Below are 7,071 nucleotides of genomic sequence, written 5' to 3'. Positions count from 1 at the left end.
AAATGGGAACTATTATTGAATCCGTCCATGATTCAATTGAGCCCACATTGATTGAAGCTCTAAAGACATTTGTAAGAAAAGGAGCCCAAAACTCAGGTTTATGTTTGAAAAGATCTACAGGGACTACGTTAGGACCTGCAGCCTTTTCTGCTGCAGAAACTGAAATGGGACCCAAAACATCTACAACTTCAATAAACTGAATTAATTTTAAATAATCAAAGGATGTTACAAGCCAATCATTTGTTAAGTTGGTATTCTGGGTCAGGTTCTCCCTCCTAAAGATATTTGTAATTTTGTCAACTCACTTCTGTTCTAGTATATGACATTCTAGGCCAGAGGGTGGTCTTTAAAAATAAAGTGTTGATTGATGATCTCCCAAAAGGCCCTATTATCTTTAGAGCAGGCAGCCCCCTCTAGATCAACCAAGCTTTTGTATCTCACTTCTCCCTTTCTTTTAGAGATAGCTTGTTTGTATACATTTCTAGCTTCTCTCACTCTGTCTGGGTCTTGTAGGATCATTTTAGTGGCTTTCTTAAGGGCGTTATAAGTGGCTGTATATTCTGAGCTAACCCACGACTGGACCGATTGTGGTTTACCAGATTTATCTCTGACTAACAATTCAGACATTGATTGACATAGCTTGACACAACTATTTTGGATAGCAGACAGGGCATATGTATCTGAAAGACAACACACAATCTCTTTCTCATAACTGCTAAGCAAAGCCCAAAAATCTTTTTCAGGTCAACATGGTGCCATTTTCTACATATCCCTCTATTTGGATTATAATCTATAGGAAAAGTATTTTCATAAAAATGTGTTTCAAATCATAGAGTCCAGTGTTGCAAGTGGAAAGTTATGTGGAGTGTGGTACGGCACAGTGGAGGACAGTATTATTAAGTCTGTTGTCATGGAGTGGAGTATTGTTGATTACAAAAGAGTGGGGTAGCGTAGAGTGTAGTAGTGTCATAAACTGACGTACTGTGTTTTACACTAGAGTGTAGTGGGGTGTCTTACAGTACTGAAAAGTGGTGTAGACTACAGTAGAGTAGAGTGGAATACAGTCTAGTTGTTTTTTTTGTAGAGTTGAGTGGGAGCCTAGCATAGAGTAGAATATCATAGAGTGGAGTTGCATAAGATGGAGTAGTGTACAGTGGAGAGGAATAGAGTGAAAAAGCTTATAGTGGAGTGGCGTCCAGTGGACTAGTGTAGAATGGAGTGGCATAGAGTGGAGTAGTATATAGTGGTGTGGCATACAGTGGAATAGCATAGAGTAGAGTAGAGTACAACAGGATAGCATAGACTGGAATAGCTTATAGTGGAGTACTGTACAGTGCAGTGGTGTACAGTGAAGTGGTGTATACTGGAATGGAGTAGAGTGTAATAGCATACAGTGGAGTGGCATCAAATGGAATAGTGTAGAATGTAATGGGCTGGAGTGGAGTTGCATAAACTGGAGTGGTTTAAAGTGGAGAAGCATACAGTGCAGTGGCATAAAGTGGAATAGCAGAGAGTGGAGTGCCACACAGTAAAACGTCATAGAGTGGAATAGAATATACTGGAGTAGCATATAGAGGAGTGGCATACAGTGGAATGGTGTACACTGAAGAGGCATAGAGTGGAGTTGCATACAGTGTAACAGTGTAGAGTGGACCGGCGCAGATATGAGTTGTGTACAGTGTTATAGCGTAGATGCAATGGTGTAGAGCGGAGTACTGTACAGTGGAGTGGCATAGAGTGTAATAGTGTATAGTGGAGCAGCGTACAGTGGAGTGGTGCATAATGGAGTGGTGTAGACTGGACTGGTGTACAAATTGGCGTGGGGTAGAGTGTAATAGCATAGAGTGAAGTGGTGTACATTGGAGTGGGGTCCAATTGAATGGCAAGAATGAAGTCCAGTCAGAAGGAGTGCCATGCACTGGAGTGGCATAGAGTGCAGTGGATTAACATGCACTGGAGAGTTGTAGAGTGCAGTAGCACACAGTGGAACAGGATAGAGGGGAGTGGTGTACGGTAGAATGGAATAGAGTGGAATAGCTTATAGCGCGGTAGCATCTAGTGGAGTGACATACAATTGAGTAATGTAGACTGAAATGCCATAGAGTAGCGGTGCAAAGAGTGTAAAAGCGAAGAGTGGAGAGGTGTAGAGTACAACAGTGTAGAGTGGAGTGGCATAGAGTGGAGTCTCGTACAGTGGAGCGGCATAGAAGGCAGTGGCATAAATTGGAATAGCATAGAGTAGGGTTGCAGTTTAGTGGCATAAGGATGCATGTGAAATTTAGCAGTAATGTAGATTATGGTTCGTAAAGTAAAGTTAAACAGTGAAATGTGCTGCCTTGTGTTTCTCCAGATTTACCAATCAACGCAGAGCCTCACATTATTTTGTAAATTTGACTTAAGTACTGTCTTGCCCATGCAACACTATGCATGATGCAAGGCTACCATAATCCAAAAATACAGCTAGGCCTTAGTTATATTTTTGGGCCATAGTATGCCGTGATAACCTTGCAGTATACTGTTGTACGTGGAGATGACAACCAAGTATATAATTCAATCCAATAGTCTATGGAAAATGCATAGGTGGAAAAATACTTTTTGGAATCACCTTTTATGTTTGCACCCCCTTAACGATTCACCCCAGAAATTTTCATCATACCAGAATGTAGAAAATGCTGTAGTTCTGAAAGATTTGTGGTGATATTTGTCAAACAAATTGAAAGTTATTAGGGAGCTAATATCCAAGGAATTCTTATCTTTGGGAATACTAACTATAACTACAGAGTACAATCAGATCTAATGTGATTTCTTTCTGTTTATTTATTGTATTTGTTTCTTAGTTTACATAATCATATGACAATAAATGTGTCTTTTAGTTATTTATGTAATTCTGAACTTTAGGTATACAGTCTAGCTTATGTTTGGGCTTTCTTGCTCCTTTTAGTAGGACTGTACTACCTACGAAGCACAAAAAGAATGCAAGCCAATCATTGCTGTTATAAAAATTAACAATATTAGTTTTTTTTCCTAATGGCCAAATATCACGTCCTCCATGTCGTGGTTTGTGTAGCTCGCTTCTAGGTCACTTTTCCCTTTTGTTGCACAGGAATACATAAGGAAAATGTTTTTTGTTTGGCTTGTTGTGAACAGTTTAATTTTACGAGCCATAGAGCAGGCAAAGAAAACATATCTAGTTTAATATTTATTCTGTTTGTTATGTATTTGTGTATAGGTTTCCATTCGCATATGACCATAAATGGGTCATTTTGTTGTTCATGTAGAAAATCAGAATTTTACACATACAGTCTAGTTTATTTTTTGGACTTCCTTGCTACTTTTAGTAGTATTGTGCTACAAGATATCACTAAGTTGGAAAACCTTATAACTTAACTTTTACTTACTCTGCTTACCTGCAGTACCCCCACAGAATCATCTGCACCCTCTAATATGTAATACTGGCAAATTTTATAACAAATCCAGCTGACCATTTTTGCACTATGTGAAATACAAAGGTCAATGGAAAATGCTTTGGATTTGAAGCCCATTTTGGGGCCCCCTTTTTCCTTTGCACCCCATTAACCAAATGGCGTGAAACATTCAGTATTCTCAAAATTAAACGGGGGCAGCAGAAGTTTCATGCCCATTCGTCAAATGCATGCAAAGTTATAAAGGGACAAAAATAAAAAATATATATATGTGTGTGTATGTGTGTGTGTATACATGTATGTATGTGAGTTTGTGTTGTTTTGGGGCACAGATCCCCATGCTTTAGAGAGTGGCAAATTATTTTGCCATTTTACAGCAAAGTCCTAAGCATAATATTAGCAACAGCCATTTGCCATACTCCTATTTTTGCTGAATTATTTATGTTGGCCTTAGGTCTCTGTGAACTTTACCACTGCTAACCAGTGCTATAGTGCTTGTGTTTCCTTCTTTGAACATGGTGAAATTGGCTTACTATATATACCCAGGGTCTGTAAATTAAATGCTACTAGTGAGCCTGTGGTATTCCTTGTGCCATCCATTAAATTAGCCATTTAACATATCTCAGGCCTGTCATTGCAGCCTGTGTCTGCAGTTGTAAACAGCACTTTGGACCTGCCAAAATAAGGGCCATATTTATACTTCTTGACGCACAACTGCGCCAACGCAGTTGTGCGTCAAAAAGTTTACCGCCGGCTAACGCCATTCCAACGCGCCATGCGGGCGCCTTATTTATGGAATGACGTTAGCCGGCGCTGCGGACTGGTACGCGTAAAAAAAAAAGACTCACACCAGGCAGCGCCGGCGTATGGGAAAATGGGGGTTGTGTGTCAAAAAATGGTGCAAGTCAGGTCTGAGGCAAAAATCAGGCCTCACACCTGACTTGTGCCATTTGTTTTGACGCACAACCGCCATTGACATGACTCCTGTCATAGCAAAGACAGGAGTCATGCCCCCTTGCCCAATGGCCATGCCCAGGGGACTTCTGTCCCCTGGGCATGGTCATTGGGCATAGTGGCATGTAGGGGGGCCCAAATCAGGACCCCCTATGCAACTTAAAAAAAAGTAAAAAATATACTTACCAGAACTTACCTTTCCTTCCCTAGGATGGGTCCCTCCATCCTTGGGTGTCCTCCTGGGGCGGGCAAGGGTGGCAGGGGGTGTCCCTGGGGGCATGGGAGATCACCTCTGGGCTCCTTCCGAGCCCACGGGTGCCTTAACGCCTGCCCTGACCCAGGCGTTAAAAAACGGCGCCCATCAGGCTGAGCGCCGTTTTTTAAGGCCTGCCCCCTCCTGTGCGTCAAAATGACGCCAGAGTATAAATAAGGCACACAGGCCTTAAAGTCATTTTTTGGAAGGGAACCCCTACCTTGCATATAATTAACGCAAGGCGGGTTCCCCCTTCCAAAAAATTATGCACATGGTGGGATTTTGACGTCCGCGGGGTCGGGCGTCAAAGTATAAATATGGGGCAGGGTTTGCGCTGAAAGTGCGTCATAATTTTTGACGCACATTCGGCGCAAGCAGAGTATAAATATGCCCCTAAATCTTTTGCCAGGCCTAATCCTTCCTTTTTGAAAGATATAATTCACACCTAGGATAGGCACAACAGACAGTAGGGCAAGGTGCAACACATTTAAAAAAGGAGGACATGTACTTTTTAGGTTGAGCATAGCAGAGCGCAAGTGCTGCTTTTCCCACATGTTGGCATCTCTGTGGGCTTTTAACAACACCCACCTCACGCCCATCACGATCACTCGTTCGTGGGCTTGCCTTTCAAAAATCCTTTGTTAACATTGGTAAATGCTTTACATTTGTCCCTCCTTGGGCAGTTTTGTTATCCGCCTTGGCCATCGACCCTGTTTCATAGATAATTGCACCTTTGTTGTATGTTTGACTGTGAGCTAACTTTTTTTTCTTTTGTGACTCTCCTTCACGCTCACTTCCTTGGAGGCCGTGGCGCTTGGAATTGGTTTGCTTATGTCAACTGTTGAACTTTTCATTTTCAATTTATGTGGCAAGAAAAGTCCAGTTGGAAATGGACAACGTGAATAGCTCAAACTCAAGCAAATGCGAGACCCATTGCATTGCAAATGCTTATTACCTTTACATGTCCTGATAGTGAAAAACTCTTCAATGCGTTTTCACTGCTGTAAGGCCTTCCTTTCCAATAGGATAGCATTGGGTTACCTTAATACATTTAATAAGAGATAACTTTCAATTGGGAGCAGGTAGGAAAGTCGAGTTTGATCTCTAAGGAATTGTAATTTAAAACCCTCTTTAATTATAAAGTTGGATTTTAAGTCACAATTCTGAAAATGTCACTGTTAGAAAGTGGGATTTTTCTTCTCCTAACCATTTGGTGCCTGCAGCCTTTATCTTGGGTCACATAATTAGGTGTAGCTAGCACTTGGTTTTTGTGTATTACTCCCAGATAGTGAGACAAAGGGGGAATAGGTGTTGGCAGAATGGATTATTGCTGATTTGATAGCGGTGGGGAAGTCATCTACCACACATACACATCATAAAGGCTCTGCCTCAGCGCACTCACAAACGGTTTCACACTAGTCTTTTGTGCCCCTGAAAAGCTGATGCCAGGGCAGCAAGACAGGAAATTCCAGACACTTCTGTGGTAAAGGGCTCTAAAAGCCTCTCCCATTTCAAAGTGTGCACCAGGTATAGTGAGCCCTCAGACCCAACTCTTCAGAACACTTCTGGCCCTGTGGAATACTCAGAAGAAGGAATGCTGTGCTTTTCTGCTGCAAGAAGGATTGCCCTGCTTCTCCGCTGCCCTGCTGAATGAGTGAAAAGGATTGGATCTGCATCTTGAACCCAGGACCACGAGAGTGACTTCAAGGGCTAGTGACTGGCCTTCTGATGAGAGCCTCAGAAACAGAAAAGGCTCTAACCATCTTGACCCCTGCACCTGAACTCTGACTGCTGTGAGTGCTAAACCCCAAAATGGTGCCCTTCCAGTCCTGGACCCTTGGAAGTGCGGCTACTGTTATTCTGCCAATGCAGCTGTGATCTCTACCAGAACTGATGCAGCTCAACTCAAACATGACGCAGCGTGGCGCAAACCTGATGCAGCTCTTCGCAGCACCTCATTGGAAACGATGTAGCATGACGTAGCCACAACACAAGCCTGCATTGCAGCTTTTGCAGCTCATCCCAACCACCACAGCTTGATGCACTCTTAACAGGGTCCTCACATCACTCTTGGGGCCACTTCTGTGCAGTGTAATGATCCACCACCAGGATTTAAGGTGCATTTAACATTGGGACTATTTTGGTCCCTATACCCAGCTTGTACACCATTGCCATCATCCTGAACTTGTGACTTTGACCAGCATGACCCAATAACTGCATTTGGCGCTTTGTGCTTCTAAGCACTACTTTACTTAAACCTTTAAAATTTCACATAATCGGTTCTAATGATTGGATTTATGTTGTTTGGTGTCAAATAATTTATTGAATCATACTTATTTTTTCCAAATTGGTGTGGTATTTTTCTTGTGTTGTGTTTTCACTTTGTTACTTTTTGTGTGCTCAATAAATATTTTACACATTGCCTCTAAGTTAAACCTAACT

This window comes from Pleurodeles waltl, chromosome 4_2 (genome assembly GCF_031143425.1).
Source record: "Pleurodeles waltl isolate 20211129_DDA chromosome 4_2, aPleWal1.hap1.20221129, whole genome shotgun sequence".
NCBI classification, from domain to species: Eukaryota; Metazoa; Chordata; class Amphibia; order Caudata; family Salamandridae; genus Pleurodeles; species Pleurodeles waltl.
This window is presented reverse-complemented; position numbering follows the sequence as displayed.